This window comes from Vigna umbellata, chromosome 5 (assembly GCF_029865625.1).
Source record: "Vigna umbellata cultivar VRB3 chromosome 5, Vumbellata_1.0, whole genome shotgun sequence".
Lineage (NCBI taxonomy): Eukaryota > Viridiplantae > Streptophyta > Magnoliopsida > Fabales > Fabaceae > Vigna > Vigna umbellata.
Window position 1 is genome coordinate 3,861,765 of NC_142169.1, and position 20,199 is coordinate 3,881,963.

The 20,199-nt window shown below is 33.1% G+C and overlaps 2 non-coding genes and 1 pseudogene across 2 annotated transcripts; all 3 read right to left on the reverse strand.

Moving 5' to 3' along the window:
- Positions 1–3,952: 3,952 nt before the first annotated feature.
- LOC124847512 (U1 spliceosomal RNA) lies at positions 3,953–4,099 on the reverse strand (annotated as a pseudogene).
- A 1,618-nt stretch (positions 4,100–5,717) lies between these two features.
- Positions 5,718–5,876, reverse strand: LOC124847510 (U1 spliceosomal RNA). Its single transcript, XR_007029628.2, has one exon. It is a non-coding gene; the product is annotated as a U1 spliceosomal RNA (small nuclear RNA).
- An 11,247-nt stretch (positions 5,877–17,123) lies between these two features.
- On the reverse strand, positions 17,124–17,282 carry LOC124847509 (U1 spliceosomal RNA). The gene has a single exon (XR_007029627.1). It is a non-coding gene; the product is annotated as a U1 spliceosomal RNA (small nuclear RNA).
- Between the last annotated feature and the right edge of the window lie 2,917 nt (positions 17,283–20,199).

The window sequence follows — 20,199 nt, forward strand, 5'->3', positions numbered from 1 at the left end:
TCTAACCACGGTCAACCTCCAGCTAAATATGAACCAAACCTCCAAGCCAAAGTTAAATATCTCATTAGTAAATATGTGTCATCTCACAGGTTATTCTAGTCATATGCATCATTTGTATCTCAATTATCTTCAATTTCTATTCCTAGTAATATATAGGAAGCTTTGGCAGATTCTAGATGGACCAAAGCAATCATTGAGGAGATGACAGCTTTACAAAAAAACAACAATTGGGATTTTGTGTCCATACCAAAAGGAAAGAAAAATGTGGGCTACAAATGAGTATTTACAATTAAGCATAAAACTGATGGAACTATTGAGAGGTATAAAGCATGACTTGTGACTAAAGGTTACACTCAATCTTATGGTGTAGATTACCAAGAGACATTCACACTGGTAGCCAAGCTCAACACTATGAGTATACTTTTATCGCTAGTAGCAAACCAAGATTGGCCTCTTTTATAATTTGATGGGAAAAATGCTTTCCTACATGGAGAAATTTTAGAAGAAATTTATATGGATTCTCCACCATACATGATAGATTCAATTGTAATGAAGGTTTGCCAATTAAAGAATGCTATATATGGATTAAAACAATCCCCAAGAGCATGGTTTAGAAGGTTTACCAAGTCTATGAAGGCTTTTGGCTATAGAGCAAGTAACTTTGATCACATCCTATTTTTGAAGAGAGGAAACGGAAAAATTAAAGCTTTGATTATATATGTAGATGGCATGATTGTTATAGGAAATGATCAAGATGAGATTTCTAGTTTACAAGAATACCTTGCATCTGAATTTGAGATGAAACAACTTGGAAACCTTAAATATTTTTTGGGTATTGAAGTAGCTAAATCAAAACATGGTATTTTTCTATGTCAAAGAAAATATATTATTGACTTACTATCGGAAACTGGGCTGCTTGGGAGTAAATTAGTTGATACACTAATTGAACAAAATCATAAACTCTTTCTAGTTTACAAGAATACCTTGCATCTGAATTTGAGATGAAACAACTTGGAAACCTTAAATATTTTTTGGGTATTGAAGTAGCTAGATCAAAACATGGTATTTTTCTATGTTAAAGAAAATATATTATTGACTTACTATCGGAAATTGGGCTGCTTGGGAGTAAACCAGTTGATACACTAATTGAACAAAATCATAAACTCTTTCATTGCTCAAATTCAGCAAGCATAGACAGAGGGAGATACCAAAGACTGGTAGGAAAATCAATTTATTTGTGCCATACATGTCCACATATCACATATGCATGAATGTTGTTAGTAAATTCATGCATGACCCACGAAAGCTTCATATGGATGTTGTTGAAAGGATTTTGAGATATTTGAAGTCTGCTCCAGGAAAAAGAATTTTGTTCTCAGATCATGGAAACTTAAAGGTAAAAGGGTACACTAATGCAGATTGGGCAAATTCAAAAGATGATAGAAGATCTACCTCTAGATACTTTACAATTGTAGGAGGGAATCTTGTAACTTGGAGGAGTAAAAAATAACCTATAGTAGCAAGATCTAGTGCTAAAGCATAATTCAGAGGCATGACACTACGTGTATGTGAACTTTTTGTGGATTAAAAATGTGCTATCAGATTTGAACTTTAAACCAAATTAAGCTATGAGTTTGTACTGTGACAATGCTTAGGCTATAGCAATTACTCACAATCTTGTGCAACATGATAGAACAAAGCATGTGGAGATTGATAGACATTTCATCAAAGAGAAGCTTGAAGCTGGAATAATTTATTTTCCTTTTGTAAGATCAGAATTTTAGTTGGCTGATGTTTTCACCAATGGAGTGTCAAGAAGATTGTTTAATGGTTCTTTATTCAAGTTGGAAATGTGTAATATCCATGCACCAACTTGAGTGGGGGTGTTAAGATATGTCAAATATTCTATTAATGGATATTAGGCAATCAAATATTGTATTAGTTATAATTTAGATGTTATTATAATTTGTGCAGATTTCTGCACTTGTCATTCATTTAATAGATGAAGAATATAAGACCCGTGTGTGTGTGTGTATATATATATATGATACTCTATTCTTTAAAATAATACATCCTAATTATTCTTTAAACCTTTTAATATGGTATTAGAGTCAAGTTACAGCCTATCTTAGTGATATGTTGTTTGTTAGGCATGTTGTTTCACCCGTTATAGGGCCGTTATCGGATCACACATTAATGTTTAGTCTCATGCTCGAGATTATGTCAAGACCTCAGAGTGAAGAAGTGTGTTGGAAGTCCCACGTCGACCAGAGATAAGGCCAATTTATAATAGATAAGTGGGTATAACCCTCACCTTAGAAGTCGGTTTTGTGAGATTAAGTTAGACTTAAAGTTTACTTCTTAGCGTGAAAACTAAAGAAAATAATTATATCAATAATTATGTCACCAAATGACATCCTCATCAAACTTTAGTTTTTCTTTTAGATTAACAATATTTGCAAGCGCAATAATAATAATAATAATAATAATAATAATAATAATAATAATAATAATAATAATAATAATAATAATAATAATAATAATAATAATAATAATAATAATAATTCAAAACATCATTAACGAGGATTAAGCCTTTTCTTTCTTCATAAATTAAATAAAACTAGCCAGTCAGTACATCAAAATCGATTTTGAAAGCATAATCCAATTACTATACTATCAACATCCTTCCAATCCTCCACCTAGCCAAACTTCAAATAAAAACCTGCTACGATTTTATATAATGTCTCCAGGTTCTCAATTATGGAATTTGACAAACAGAAGAAAAGAAAAATCTTTCCACAAAAATGCAGTCTCTGCAAAAAGAAATCATCCTTTTATTTCCACTAATAAACTAATACTTTTTCTTTAAATATAAAATAATTTAGAATGAATATATAGTAGGAAAGTGAAATGTATTTTTTTTATCAGGTATTAAAAAGGCATATGAAATTTGAGAGATGTACATAAATTTTTTTTCAGGCAACATATATCAGCATCAACATTATATACAATATAAAATCAAGTTGGAAGGATTTCAAATTTATTAGAATAAATATTATTGATCTATCTTAAAACAAAATTTAGAAGAAAAATAATAAATATTTCAGATTTAAAGAAATTAAAATAAAAAATATATTTTATAAGTGTTAAATTTATAAATACTAATGACTAAATGACTAAAAGTAATCAATAACCAACTATAAATACTTTTTTATTTGTCTTTTGTTGAAGTGTGTGTGAATGGGGATGTCATTTGTAAGTAATAATAATCAATTATAAATATTTATTTTAATTATCTTTCCAAGTGTAAGAGTTTATAAATACAAAATTATAAATATTTATTTTAATTATATTTCCAGCTTTTCTTGAAGTATTCCAAAGTCTATAAATACAAAATCATTCATACGGGTTCTCATTTAATTTTCATACTGACTCAAGAATCTTTTCCATATGGGATTTTACAGTGATTGGATTTCAGTATCCTTGGAGACGTTTCCTCTCTCCACCTCTAGAGAACTACGTTTTTATTTCGATAAGAACAAAGACATATCTCTCTTTAAAAAATTTAACAATTAGTAAATGAAGTATTTAATATTTTAGATTTTGTTAATTTTGACACTTATAATAATTAAATTAAGGGTAAACAAACATTAAGAAGTAGAATAACAATGATTTTTAATCCATATGTTGAAAACTAAGTAGATTTTAATCCTAATTTAACCACAAAAAATCAACTTGTAAGATAAGATTTATACTCAACTTCAAGGAATAAATAATTTCATCTCTTTATACAAAGAGATTGTTAATCTGGAAGTAATATGTTTTTTTCATAATTCACGCACATATACCAGAAAATCCATATTTAGTTATGCTTTTATGTTAGTTTTTGTAATTGTATTTTAAAATAACAAAATGTAGACCTTAGACCTTGACTACTTTATTCACCATGGAAGATGAAATTTAAAGTTAAGAATTCAATATGATGTAGGCCCTCCATTAGGGTAGACCTTAAAACAACAATCCTTCTTGGTGTAATGAAGGTCACTGGTCTAGGCTATGAGTCTTTATGATCACTCGTTAACCCCATCCAGGTAAGTATGTTATTCAAAGTGAGAAGTATTTCCTTTATAGCTGGTATTCTTTAATACTCTGTTGGATGTATCCATGTGGGACTTAATTCAAAACAAATCAGCAGATAAGGTCAATTTGTGGAATTATAAAAAGTTAAATATTTTGAGAAAAAGACATTATTTTATTGAGAAACTAATTTAGATGTATAGTAAGATGTTTGGATTGCCGAATAAAACTACATGTACTGTAAAATCTGCATCAAACAGTCCAAAAGATGACCAAAACAAACATGCAGCTCAACACATTGTACACTGACTTGTTTAACCCTTAGAGTTCTTCTAAAATATTTGAAATGAACGAATTAAATTGAATGGTATAAAAAGATTACAAATTATTTAATAAGAAAATATATACTAAATTATTTTATTACTTTGAATTTTAGGAAATAGGCTAGTTGTCTTGATAAAACATTTTAAGATAATTATTATTTGTTTAAGAATTTGAAATATTTTATAATAAAATATGTTATTTTGGTAAAAAAAATTGAAATAAATTGAAATTATAGAATTTTTTACATTTTTTATTCTTAAAATTTTGTTTTTACTTAACTCTTCCAAAACAAACACAATTTATGTTTGCTTTACTTGAATCTAACTCAACTTGAACTCGGACAAAACTAGACCTAACTAAACTTGATTCGACATAGACCTAGTCTCTTGGCTAAACATAATCTTATTGTCTAAACATAATCTTATTGTCTAAACATAATCTTGGCTAAACATAATTTTATTGTCTTTGCTTGATTTGAGTCCAAGTAAACTTGGCTCAAATTGACTTGGCTTGAGATGAATTTAGGTCAGTTGGGGTTGATCTGACTTTGCTCAACCGAGTTCAAGCCAAATTGGCTTGACCTTGGTCAGGATAGACTCGGCTTGACCTAGGTTGTAGTTGACTCGGATCGACCCCAGAGTTGATGTTGACTCGGCTCGACCCAAGCTTAATCAAACTAGACTTGATCTTGTTTTAATTAGACTAGAATCCATATGAGTCTAGTCCAACTCGGTTAAACGTCACAAATCTCGACTTTAATGAAAGTTTACATGCCCCTAAATCAGCTTAACTTAAATCTTGATTAACTTGGACTCAAACTAACTTGGCTTGACTTAATTCACTTGAACCGGCTCAACTCAAATATGTTCAAACTAACTCAACTCGATTAATTATGAGTTGATTATACTCGGAGCCGACTCAACTCCATCCAACGAACCCTTTGTGTTGTAAGGAAAATCGAAAATTAAGACTATATTATTCATAAAACCATGTAAGGAAAATAGAAAATTAAGACTATATTATTCATAAAACCATGTATTACATAGATGTGTCTATAAAAATATAAAGGAAAAGAAAAAAAATCAACAGAGAACCTAGAGAAAACAGATCCCTATATAATAGCGACATTCCCTCTTATTTATAAAAGCAAAGATTATAAAAGCAAATCTTTGGAACAGCAAGATTATCACACTCTTTTCTACAACAACACATCAAAATGGTTGTTCATACAAAACTCATCAGCTGAAAAGATTAATTTACAGAGTTGTCCATACAAAACTCATCAGCTGAAAAAATAAACAGGATTAACTAAATAATAGGGGCTGCGCGGACGCAAACCCCTCTAACACAAATTATGATGTAGGCTCCACCTCTAGGGTAGACCTTAGAACAGCACCCCTTCTTGGTGCAATGAAGGTCACTGATCTAGGCCATGAGTCTTTATGATCACTCATTGACCCCATCCAGGTAAGTAAGTTGTTCAAAGCTACTAGTATTTATTTTATAGCTCATACTCTTTCATATGGTATTGTATATAACAATGTGGGACTACATGTTTAGATTAGTTTAACTGTGGACTGCAAATTCTTTTAAGGAAACAGAATAAGACACAAAAAAGTAAATTTTTTAATCCAAAAGATTTCGACTTGAATTGCCATAAAAACATTATTGTTCATTTAAAACAAATCAGCACACAAGTTGAATTTGTGATTCTAAATTCAGTTAAATATTTTGAGGAAAAAAGAAGATATCAGTTCACTGTGAAACTAATTCAAATGTCTGACAAAAGATGTTTGGATTGGAACAAAAACTGCATCTTTCATAAAATCCGAATCAAACAGTTCAAAAATATGTGCAGCTATAATGACTAGTTTGCCTTAATATATAATCAAAATAAATATGCAGCTAATACAGCCTTAAGAGAGAATTATGTAAGAAAATATAAGGTGGAGATCTTTATGTTAATAAAATTCTTGAGCAGAATATCAACCTACTTCTAGAATATTCAGCAACATATAAAAGTAGCTTTTGACTTTCATAATTTCCTGTTTGGACATACTTTAACTGTTGTTCACCATTTATTCACAATTGACCGATTTTGCAACTTAGAAAACATATTAGCTTTTTTCTTCAACTGTATAAAATTCTCAACAATTAAGTTAAACATCTTTTGAGAGAAAGTAAACTACCAAAAGTCCTTTTCGAGTTTTTTGTAATAAATGAGATAATCAAAATACTATCAATTGGAAATTTTATCAATTAACAATAATCCAACAAATTTTATCAATTGAAAAGTTTATCAATTAGCTATATTTGATCCCAAAATACATTCTTTAACCTTTATGTAACAAAGTTAGGAATTATCTTTAACTGTTCATACCATTTACTCTTTCAGCTAAATTTGTCAAGGAAGTAAGCTAGGTGACTAATGACATGGCTAGGTAAGAACTCCAATATGTAACTGCTTTTTACTTTTCTAGCAAACTTTGTTTTCAGACGTTTAATCACCATTTTAAGTTTTTGTTTTTTCAATACTTTTTTCCTTCATTTCTAAAGTATCTTACCTTTTTTTTGCAAACATAATTTTTGTTTGAGGTTCAATCACCTATTTCTAAAGTTTTTACTTTTTTGACAAACACCATTTTTACTTTTTATGATCTTGTGTAGGATAATGGAGGGAAGAAATTGCAAAAATGTGGTAGGAACATAAGTTTCGAGTCGAGATCTAAGAATAATAGTTCTGTTATGGTTTTATCCTTAAAAAACGTATTGGAGGATGAAAGAAGGAAAGAGTATTTAAATTGTTTTAGGCCTCGAATCTTAAACGATGTTAGACTATTAGGCATTTAGGAACTAAGGATAGCAAAACGGGCCAACCAGGTCCATTTAAGCTTGCCCTAACACTAGCCCACGAGAAAAGGGTTCTGCCAAGCTGGCCTGCTAATAGAAAATAGGTTGAACTTTACAACATGGCGCAATCTCGTTGTCAGGCTGACCCTCTTGTTTTTTTTTCTTTGTCATTGGAAATCGAATATCACATGGAAAATAGTTGAAATGTTTTCTTTTTTACATGAAAACTTGTTGATTTCGGGTTAAAAAGTTTTAGTTTGAATTATTTCAGATCTTGGTCGAGCTATATCAAACCTCAACTAAACTATTGAATTGTTAATGTGAAGTGTTGCAATGTGGGTTCTAATTTTTTTTAATGAAGCTAGACTAGTGGGTTGACTCGATTGACGGCTGACTTGTCAGATTACCGAGCTTGGTGGGCCAAGTTGGTTAAAACTCTCGGATTAAAAATGTTGTTTCGACCATCTTTTTGGCTTAGTTGGCGGGCTATCTCGTCGATTGACTCTTTTTGTCGTCCTAATAAGAACAATATGTTTTTATGTTTTACTTATATTCTATGACTTAATGGTACTATTTCTATGTTTTATTTATTTTATATGCTTTTTTTGTTTGAAGTTTTAACAAATAATTTAAACAAGAATTTGCAAATACAATGATTACTTATTTTTAAATTTAAAAAAAATGTATTTGAAAATTAGAGTTTAATTTTTAAGTAAACTATGTAACGCCCCAAATTTCAAGGTGTCATGGCTTATTCAAAAATTGATAAAATTCAAAACATTATCATAGCACTAAAACTCATTTTCAAAACTCTTAACCTTTAAACGACATAATATATTCAAAACATAATAGTTCCAAAAACATTTGTTCAACAGAAATAACGAAGGAAATTAAACAACTTCAATTACATTGTCTTAAAATTCAAATGTAATAACTTTGAGTAAAACCCCAAGTTTGTCCCCCGTCATCTCTCAAATCTATCATGCCTCAGCATCATCTGCAACATCATTTGCTCATGTATAACGCATTATACGATCATCGCTAATAATTTCATTCACAAACACACAATACAAACACGTATGGGGTAAGTACCGATAAAACAATCATAATAATAAGACATAACATATTTGATTATATTAACAATAATCTAAAACCCCATACATAGTAGTAATAACAAATGATCTCCTAATCCCCTCTAACATAATAGTTCAATCACCGCGAATTACTCAATCGTCGATCCTCGATCCTTGATCCTTGATCCATGATCTTTAACCATTAATGTCATCACTAACATCAAACACATATAGCTTGGTCTATCCACTCATTAGCACCTATGCTAACTACTTACTATAACTATTATAGTAACACCGTTATCACGTAGCACCATATGGAGTATCTCAAATGTCATAATTACCATCATAGATACACCACCATCATGATTATCCCAACCATGAATCACACCATGAGCATTACCAAACATGAACTCCATCATGAAAAGACCCAGTCACATTCATGTACACTATCTCAACCAACTGCAACCACTCCTACAGCCTCATCTATAGCTTTCCCATATAGATACACTCGAGTTATCCTTCTTCTAGCTTCAGACCTATTCTCCTATCACACAAGGCAAAATATTTATCCCCCTCACTGATGAACCAATATTTTCCTCACTTCACTTAGTTTAATGTGCTAGAATTAGTCGGGGAATTATGCTTAAACGTCCGGTATTTTCCTGTTTTTCCTAATTGTGCTTAATTTGATCGGAAATTCTTATTTTAACTAATTTGAATTATCTGAGCTTATTATTTTGCATTATTAATTACGGGAAAATTTTGGATAACTTTTTGGGACATTAGAAAGCTAAATGAGAAATGGAAATTGAGCCAATGCATCTTAGCCATTTTTATTTTCGCTGGCTGCCGCGTGAATGTTGTGCCAACTTGTGTGTCTTTGTTTGAGTTCAATTCTTATCCGTTTTCCATGCAATTTTTTTTCATAGTTTCGTCTGGATGTCTATTTTAACATATAGTTTTTACTTTGTTCAAATTCGTTCTGTGCTGTTCCCAGTATTTATTTTACTCTCATATGTCAGTCCAGTGATTACTGTTTGAGTGATTTCTAATCTGTTTGCATTGTTTGCTTGCTGTTTAGTAATTGTGGTGGCTGGAATTGATCATTGGACGATGCTAAGACCTCCCAACACTCTTAAGCAAGTCCTTCATTTCTTAAATTTTTGGAAGCAAAACTTGGAACCCACATACACATCACACAGCCAATTCATGCTAAAAGCACATTACCATTCATTTTTGCCGAGAAGTGGAGATTAACCGTGAAGCATGAAGGGACCAATTGGAAGTGCAGTAGGTTACACATGCATTTGAAGTCAAAGGAGGAAGTGGCCACGTAAATGACAAGCTGCACACGGCCCCAACACAGCCCCATGACAAATCATTTTGTCAAGTTCATTTTGTCAAGCATATCAACCCATGCCACATAGGTCACGGCCCACATAATGGGAAAGAGGTGCAGATTTTAATTCTCGGTGCTTTCCACTCTACACATAAACTTTTGACTTTTCAATTGGAGAAGAGCTTGCTATAATTGCTACAAAATTAAAAGCACACGGCCTAGGGCCCATGAAGCAAGATAGGAGCCGGTGGTGTCACGGTTTTGGGCCATTCAATTCTTCTAGAGAAGAGGCACTCACGGGCTGCATTTAAATTGAAGTGAGGTCCAGCGTTGGTGATAGGGCACGCACATCTAACAGCTACATAGACACATAGGATTGGATATTTTTTTTTAGACAAAGGAGGTGCAGATGGACTTCACACTCCATGCGCTGCAACAACTGATTTTGGGCTTGATAAAGAAGCGGTGTTGTCATGTGAGGGGCTAGAATGGAGAAGCAGGGGCGTTCCAGCAGAAGCTTGAGGAGGTGCTTGGACTAAAGCAAGGTGTTGCATCCAGCAAATCACGCACATCCAAGGACACACGGTCCAGGGGCTTCACGGAGTGGACAAAAGCAAGGGCTCCAGCAGTGTTGAAGAAGTGTCTCGGTTTTGGGGGGCAACCAGCCGCTACTCTTAAGGAGGTTTTTAGAATGATGTAAGGTAGAGAAAGAAAAAAAGAGGAAGAACGGAGATTAAGCATGGAGGGTTACGGATGAGGAGAGAATGTACATTTCATTTGGCTGGAAGAGTGCACGCATGGTGTCACGACCAGGAAGAAGCTCTAAGTTTTCATTTTTTTTCTTTTCTTAGAGAATGGGTGCTGGAATGAAACAAGGTGATAGAGAAAGTGCTCCAACCGCTAGGCTTACTAAGTTTTATTTCTTTGGGGAACGTTTGGATTTTGATAGGAAAAAATGTGAACATTGTTACGGTTGAATGAAAAGCATTTACTTTAATTTTATATTGCTGATTTTACACACTGCCATTTTCATTTTGGTTGCATTTCTTTCCGCCCCTTTTCATTCTCGGTCACAGCAGCACACAGCTCATGGCCAGCTCACTTAGAAACACTGTTTTTTTTTATTGATCTTTGCTGATTGATAGAAAGAAAGGCACTGGGTGTCACGGCCAGATAGTAGCATTTTAGAAGCATTTTTAATTTCCAATTTCCCTTGGAGCTGCACTAAAGAAGATTCAACTCTCAAACATCATTATCTTTTCTACAACTATTTGTCAAAGAGAACAACATTCTCTTTTCAACAACCAATGCCAAACAAAGTCACCCCTTTTCAACAACAAATGCCAAATTGGAAATCACTTCCTTTTCAACAACCAATGCCAAAGGAAGCACCTATCGGCAAATAAAACCAAGATTTACTAGGTACAACAAGTAGACTAATCTTCCATGCCTCATGCTCATTAACTATACACACTCTTGTGCATTCCATCTTCCACTCATGCTCCAGTCTCATCCATAAGCCAAAATTGACCCTAAACATAACCACTAATCTCAATTTCTGATTATCATGACCATAACCCCCAATTCAACAGATAAAACTCATCACACAACTCATTCAACCAAGCAAATCATAGTACCATCATACAATTAGTCATTTCAACATTTCTAAAATTTAGGAATAGTGTAATTGTTTCCCATTTCTGTGACCTAGCTTAAATAATTGTAAAAACACCAAAATTCCTTTAACTTTACCATATGCTCTGTCTATACATAAAAACATCATTAGAATGATTAGGACATACTGTTGTGATCACTGATCAGTAAAGACTTATAAATGACTTAAACAACACATGTAAACAAAAGAACGACTGCATGCAACAATAAAACGTATTGGACCAAGAAAAAAGGGGCAAAAAACACTAACTTACGCGAATGGAGAAACTGATCAGTCCAACCTGAAGAGCTCGAGGTGAGGATCACTATAGCGGTCTCAAATATTCAAACATATAAATAGGGAGAAAGAACTCTTAAGGATAAGTCAACTCTAAAAGAGTGGATTTTGGGAGATTATCTGTTTTAAAATGATAAAAGTAATAAAACTATTTATACTAATTTTTTTAATATTAAAATAATTGATCTCATTATTTTTAAATTATTATTTTTCATATTTTTACATTGTATTTAGGATGGAAACAAAATCTCAAAGACGAAGAATTAAAAAAATTTAATGGAAATATGTGAGTAATGAAAAATAATAATAGTAAAAATTGAAATATGATATAAAATAATGAATAAATAATTGAATACGGACATCATTAACAAACTAAAAATAAACTAAATAATAAAATATTAAAAACAATACTTGATTTAAAATTGTAATACACTTATGTTAAATTTAAAAAATATTTTCAATAGCTATATTTTTGAAAAGTAGAAATTATAAATTCTTTAAACTTATAAAGATATAAAAAGAACTAACGATTTTAATTTCAATATTTTTCTAAAAAAAAAATGATATTCACATTGTCAAATTTGAAATTTTAAATATATAGAAACAAAGATTGAGTTTAAAATTTGAAAATGAAAAAAAAAAAGACATAGCAAAGTTTTGAATTTTAAATTTAAAATCTAAAAATATTATAAAAAGTTAATGTTTTTTAATACTTTTTTAAAATTTAATATAACATTTCAAACCTATCAAAAGAGTTCATAATATTTAAGATAGAAACCAAAATCTAGAAAATGATGAACTCAAAAAGTTAATGAAAATGTGTAAATAATGACAAATAATAATAATAATAATAATAATAATTAAAATATGATATAAAATAATAAATAAATAGTTAATAATGAATCAATAATAAACTAAATGATAAAATATTGAAAACAATTATTCATTAAAATTTGTAAAACGTTAAATTTAAATAATAATCGAAAGAATTTTACAATACGGAAGAATTTAAGAGATTTGTCTGTTCTTAAAAATATGATAATATATTATAATAAATAATAATAGTTAATATATTATAATAATAATAGTTAACATAATATCACTAATACAGTAATAATAATATTTAAAGTATTATATAAAATAATAAATAAATAATTAAATATTGACATCGTTAATAAACTAAAAGTAAAGTAAATAGTTAAATATTTAACTTAATACTTCATTTAATATAGTTATGTAAAATTTAAATAATATTTTAAAAATCAATTTCTATATAAGTGTATTATTAAAAAATAAAAATTATCAATTGTTTATATTTAAAAAATATAAAAATAAGTAACGATTTCAAGATCAAGTTTATAAAAGAAAAGATTTGCAGAGTCAGCAAACTGAGGTTTAGTTAGAACATCTGTGATTTGATGCAAAAGTTGAATAAAGTTTTTGTAAACATTATCAGAACAAAATGGATGTCAAGCTCAGAGTGTTTAGATCTAAAATGAAGAATAGGATTTGCAGCCAAATAGATGAGGATGTGAACTTGGTAAAAAGAGAATCATCGCTTCTGATAGCAGAGAAACCAAGAAGAATAAGAGTTTGACTTAGCTTGCAAACCTATTGAGGATTTGAAGAGATAAAACCTGGAGCTTCTTCTATATACACGGTTTCTTGCATGAGTGATGTCTATTTGTCTTATGGACCACCTGCAAGAAATAACACGAGTGAGTATTATTGAATAACAGGTTTTTTATAACAGGGCTAAAGGTTTTATCGTAGTCTAGATTAGGAGTTTGATGAAACCCTTTAGAAGGAAAATGCTGGAAAGTTCCATTAGCATTTTATTTGTTTCTATAAACCCACTTGCAACCAATAACATTGGCATCTTTGATGTTAGTGATGACATTATAGACATAACTATCAATTTGATCCATGATATATGAGTTAATTTTAATCTTCTCTTTAAATAATTTTCTTTTTAAGGAGAAACTAAACGAGGGAGTAAAAAAAAAAGTCCTAATTCTCAAAGTCTCTTTCAAGTAGGTTAGATCAATGTCAAGCTCTAATACAAAAACTTTTAAAAACAATATTTTTAATCTAAGTCAAAGATGGTGTAAGTTGTCTCGCACCGAAAGGACAAACAAGCCAACTCAAACAGAATGTCGAGTCGGTACATTTTAGGCTTAAATTTGATATGAGTCATTTTGAGCCAAAAGTCAATACAACCTGGTTTGGACTACGAGTCGAGATGATCGCGCTAAGTCGAAGATCAAAACGGACGGACCCTAATCAGGGATCAAAATGTCAATACAAGCTAGGTTGAGCCGAAAGTTAAGACAAACAAGCACCAGGAGAAGGTCGAGACTAGCCAGTCTTGACAGTTGAGATTGACCCAAGAGAAAAGTTGAAACTAGTCAGATTAGATCAAGGTTGAGATAAGTTGACTTGGGTTGAAGGTTGAAACAAACTAGTTCGAGTCAAAGGTCGAGACAAGTGGGCCCAGTTCAAAGGTCGAGACAGGTGGGTCCAGTTCAAAATTTGAAGCACGCGTGCCGAGTCAAAGGCCAACTTGGGTAGGCCCAACCCAAGATGAGCCGGCTTAGACCACTAGTGCAGAAAGGGCTTTAGAAGTCCGTTTTTTTGGCCTTTTGACGTCCGGCCTTCCCCCGACGTCTTTGTGGGTGACGTTGCTCAGACGTCGGGGGCCCATATCGGACGTGCACATAGACGTCCGATTCGTCACGCCCGACGCCTATCCAGACGTCCGGTGTACACCCTCGGACGTCCACGTAGACGTCCCACTTGCCCGTCAGACGTCCCGCGACGACCACCTGCCTGAATTGTTTTGTGGTAGGGCTGGGGTTGGACGTTCGTTTGTGCACTGCCAGACGTTCGTTTGTGCACTCAGCATTTTAGCACATAGGGCTTCGGCCGGCGCTACTATAGCGCTTCGCTAACTCGAAGCCTCTCGGTAAATCTAGCTTCGATAACGCTCGGCTAAGTCTTGAACCGTCGCGCGTTCGCTTTCTCAGTAGCAATCTCGGTAAATCTTGCTCCCACTTCCTCGCATCTGCGCTCGTCAAGCCAACTTTGCTTTTTGGGAGGTGAAACTGCGGTTGAAGCGGACATTTCGAAATGACAGCATCGAAGATCCCCCCGGCTTGCAGAAATGAATGGATCAAAAGGGGGGGCTGGGTTCTATTTCCGGGCCGGGCGGGAGGTGAAGGCCATAAGATTGCCCTCCCGGTAAGAAAGAGAGGCCATAAGATTGCCCCCTGCTTGCAGAAATGAATGGATCAGAAGGGGGGGCTGGGTTCTAAATAAGTGAAACTCTCGACATCCGTTGTGGAGGGGGCCGGACGTTTATAATATTATAGGCGTCTGTCCCCCTCCACAACGGACGTTTAAGGGGTTGAGAGACAATTAACTCTTCAAATACTTGTCAGCACTCGAAACGTCCATTGTGGAGGGGGACAGAGGTCTATAATATTATAAACGTCCGGCCCCACGTATCGGATGTTTCGGGTGCTGACAGGGTTGTTGAAGAATTAATTGTCTTCAGCCCCTTAAACGTCCGTTGTGGAGGGGGACGGACGTCTATAATATTATAAACGTCTGCCCCCCTCCACAACGGACGTTTAAGGGGTTGAAGACAATTAATTCTTCAACCACCCTGTCAGCACCCGAAACGTCCGATATGGGGGCACGGACGTCTATAATAATATAAACGTCCGGCCCCCTCCACAACGGACGTTTAAGGGACTGAAGAAAATTAATTCTTCAACCACCCTGTCAGCACCCGAAACATCCGATATGGGGGCACAGACGTCTATAATATTACAGTCGTCCGTCCCCCTCCACAACGGACGTTTTGGGTGTTGACAGGTATTTGAAGAATTAATTGTCTCTCAGCCACTTAAACGTCCGTGTGGAAGGGGACGGACGTCTATAATATTATAGACGTCCGTGCCCCTCCTGCACGGACGTTTGATGGGCTGACAGGTATTTGAAGAATTAATTGTCTCTCAGCCACTTAAACGTCCATGTGGAGGGGACGAACGTCTATAATATTATAGACGTCCGTGCCCCTTCTGCACGGACGTTTGATGGGCTGACAAGGGAGTTGAACGTTCATTTTTTCAGCCTCTTAAACGTCCGGGCCCCTCCCACGGATGTCTATAGTATTATAAACGTCCGTCTCTTCCCACAACGGACGTCTAGAGTTTCACTTATTTACGAATATGCCACCGGTCAATTATTTACGTTGGGGCTTTTGTGGACGGACGTCTATGAGGGGACGTTAAAAGCCAATTCTGCACTAGTGGACTAAAGATTGAGACAGATCGGTCTGGATTGAAGATTGAGACAGATCGGTTTAGGCCGTTAGTTGAGACATGCCAACCAAGGCCGAAGGTCAATCTGAGTCTGCCTCGGTCGAACTGAGTCAACCAAGACTTAAATTAAGACGAGTCAGCCTAAGCTTAAGAGTTCAGATTGATTCGACTTGAGTCGAAGAGTCGAGCCGAGTCAGCACAACTCATCTAATTAACCTAATAGCCAAGTATACTAGACTGATCTTATTAACTTTAATTTCATTAACAAAACGGATTAAATCTAGTTTTAATCCAATTTAATTTGGACTATAAAAAACCAAATCTAGTTTATCTAGTTAAAAATTTTAAACCAGGTCCATTTTAATTATATAAACTAAATTTGGATTTTATATCTATCCATTTTATTTGACCTGGATATTGAAAAATTCAATACATGTTGAGTGTTGCATATATATCCAATTTTATATTTAAAAATAATATTTGTCATGTTTAAAAAAGAGATCATGGCTTATTCGTGATCTACAGAGTTTTTATCGACATTTTGACTGTGTAAACTTTTCTAACGCGTAATCTTTTGGTTTTGTAGATTTATAGTCCCATCCCGAATAGGTCAGGATTAAGACATGTTGAATGAGCCAAATTTACATTTCTAATCATATATAAGAAGTTACTCAGTTTTGCTAACACCACTCAATTAAAATAAAGGTAACTGCTCATATGGTTGACTATCACAACCTTTTCACAGTTGACACTCTTTACTGCAATGAAGAAAAAAAGTTCCAAATGGTTGTTCATGCAAAACATATCAACAGAAAAGATTAATTCAATAAATGTCCAGTATGGAACAGTATATCATGAATCAAAATGGTTGTTCATGCAAAACACATAAGCAGAAAAGATTAATTTACACGAAGGGTTTGCTCTACCAATACCAATGTAGGTTCCACAGCTAGGATAGACCTTAGAACAACACTTCTTAGTGCAATGATACTAATCTAGGCCATGAAACTTTAGGAGGTTACTAATTCAAAATGAATGGGCAGACAAAGTCAATTTGTGAGATTTAAATTCAAATTAAATATTTTGAGGAAGAGAACTTTTCAGATGTGATAAAAGTATACTAAATTACTAACTAACTATATTCTCTACAATAGAAGCAAATAAATATTCAAAACTAAATAATAGGGGCTGCGCGAACGCAAGCCCCTCTGCCACAAATTATGATGTAGGCTCCACCACTAGGGTAGACCTTAGAACAGCACCCTTCAATGTGCAATGAAGGTTACTGGTCTAGGCTATGAGTCTTCATGATCACTCATTAACCCCATCCAGGTAAGTATGTTGTCCTAGGCCACAAGTATTTGTTTTATAGTTCATATTCTATAATATACTCTGCTGGATGTACCAATGTGGAACTTCATAATGTTTACATTAGCTATCTGTGTCACTGCAAGTTATTTTAAGAAGAAATGCATGTTTTTTTTAAATCCAAAAGAGTTCAAATTCGAACTAGTTACTCATCCAAAAACAAATCAGCAGACAGGTCAATTTGTGGGATTTAAATTCAAATTAAATATTGTGAGGAAGAGAATTATTTTATTGTGAAACTAATTCTAATGTAGAGTAAGATGTTTGGCATGACGTACAAAAACTGCATCTATCCTAAAATCTGTATCAGAAAACCAGAATTCAAAATATGTGAAGCGACTTGTTTCATTAGAGCAGTTGAATTAGTTAAAATTAAAAAATTTAAAATTGCACCTAAAAAGAAAGTAAGAATTTGATATTTTTCTTATTCTCAAATTCATACTTTGATTTCTATAATTTGGATCAATCTAATTTCGGATCAATTCAATTAAACTCAACTTACTATCTTGGCCAAACTCGAATCTTTTAAAACTGACACAATTTCTGTCAATTCCGTCTAACTTGGACTTAGATTAAGTTAAATCCAACTAAACTTACTCAACATCAACATGAACAAAGTCTCTAGACTAAACATAATTTTATTGTCTTGGCTTGACTTGAATCCAAGTAAACTTCATTCGAGTTTACTTGACTTGACATGGGTATGGTCGACTATGATTGAAATTGCAATTTTTTTATAATTTGCATTATCATTATTATGTGACTATTTGTTTTATGGTCAGAGGTATTTTCATACGAGAGTATTTAGTTTAACTTGCATGAAATTGAATATTCTAGGCCAAGAGGGTTTGTTTTTCCCTTCAGCCTCTTTTTCCATCGTTTATGATGCACTTCCACCTGTCAAAGGTAAAAAATTAAAACTATTATTAATTATTTTTGGTTTATAAGGTATATATATTTGTTCTATGTGTGTTATTGTGTTAATATCTGTGAACAGGGATTCATACTATTGGATTGGGCATTTTAGAAATTTTGAGACAAGATATGGTATTTTGCAAAGCGATTGATGTGGTTAATCCTTATTCAAAGCGTTTTGACTTTGATATCGATAGGAACAGAAAATGACAGGATTGTGTCGTTTGGCCGGGTAACTATGATTGAGTTTTATGAGTTGAAGGATCCATGCCACCTGCATTTAAATTAGGTGGGAAACAATACATTTCTATTTAGGATGTTTTCTTTTGATAATAACTCCTCTTATTCTTGGGAAATGTTATTGGTAGTTTGATTTTTCGTTAAGTTTTTTCAGTATATTTTAATGCTGGACTCAATTTTTGTTGCTAAATGTTTGGTGGAGAGACATAATGCTGTAAAACGGTCGTTAAAAATATTGGTTGTGCACCATCAGAAGGATTAGAAGAAGCAAAACTGAATGTTATCTGAATTGTGGCTGGAAAAGATTTTGCAAGGACAACATGTTAGCAGCTGGGGATCTAATTAGCAGACCATAAACAGAACAGCTTCATTAATGTTGTCAAAGTTTAGACTTCTAATGATTTAGTAAATAGGTAGGAATACCGAGTTTTTGTAATTTGGTTATATATAGAAGGAAATTGTTTAATGATGAAGAAAGAATTATGTAATAAAAAGCATTTGAAATAAATCTGTATTACTAGCGGCCAATCATGTTATGCATACTCGTTCCAAACACTTTGAGTTTGATATCCACTTTGTTCGTGACCATCTACATCAGAAACATACATAGCTCATTCATCTTCCATCTCGTTTTCAAGTAGCACACATATTCTCTCCTTCTCTTTGTCTGATCGTTTCTATCAAAAACTTAAGGTAGTCACCAAATCTACCACAAGTTTTAGGGGGAATTTTACATAACTAACATAACCATCTATTCATGCACCTTGCATGGCCTCTGCATATCTTCCTTCTGTAACCTTTATATATTCGTCACTCCTTTGTAAATCAGTCTGTATCTTTTCTTTTCATATCAATAATACAAGCATATGCATTCCTTCATTCTCTCCTTTTATCTTACAAGTGGATTTGGGAATATGAATATACTGGTTACTTGATGGGTATGAATACGAGTATACTAGTTACTTGATCAGAATGAGAATGAGAAAAAGAGTAGTTATAGGACAGTGTAGGGATAAATTTTTATTTTGAACATGAGGATCTAATAATAAAACCCACACTTACCCCACCCCTTTCTAATTAGGAATCAAGAGTTTTAATTAGGAGTGTTTACATTTCAAAATATACTCACAAGTCGCATTAATGGTCTTGTGACAAAAACTATTCAAGTCACAATTTCATGATGCTTGGTCTCCTGTACTTTTTACCAGCTAATATAACTTTTAACTTACTTATAAGTGCTCGATCTAACATATTCAGTATAATTATGAATGGTCACACTTCAAATAATATTTTGATTATTTAACAAGAGTACGATCAAAGTATAAAATGTAATCATCTTGTATTGTATAACGATAATAATTTATAGTAGTCTTATTAAGAAATCAAATCAACATAAAAATATCAAACACAATTTTTTCTTTATTCTCAAAACCTTTACATATTATTGAAGTGTCATCTTATTTTAAAAGAGGAGAGTCTTTTGAACCATAATTACCATGTATCCACTTAAAAGTGCATCTAATAGTGTTAATTTGATCTTATGGAGACTTTAAAAGGGTCAAAAAATATAACAACTTAGCAAAGAGTAATAACCAAGTGGAAAATCAACCCACCCTTCTTGCAAGAATCTATGAGGAGCACCAAACAAATAGAAAAAAAACATAATTCAAAGCACAAAGAGATACCAACAATTTTTAACGAGAAAAATCCCTCAATGCAAGGGTAGAAACCACG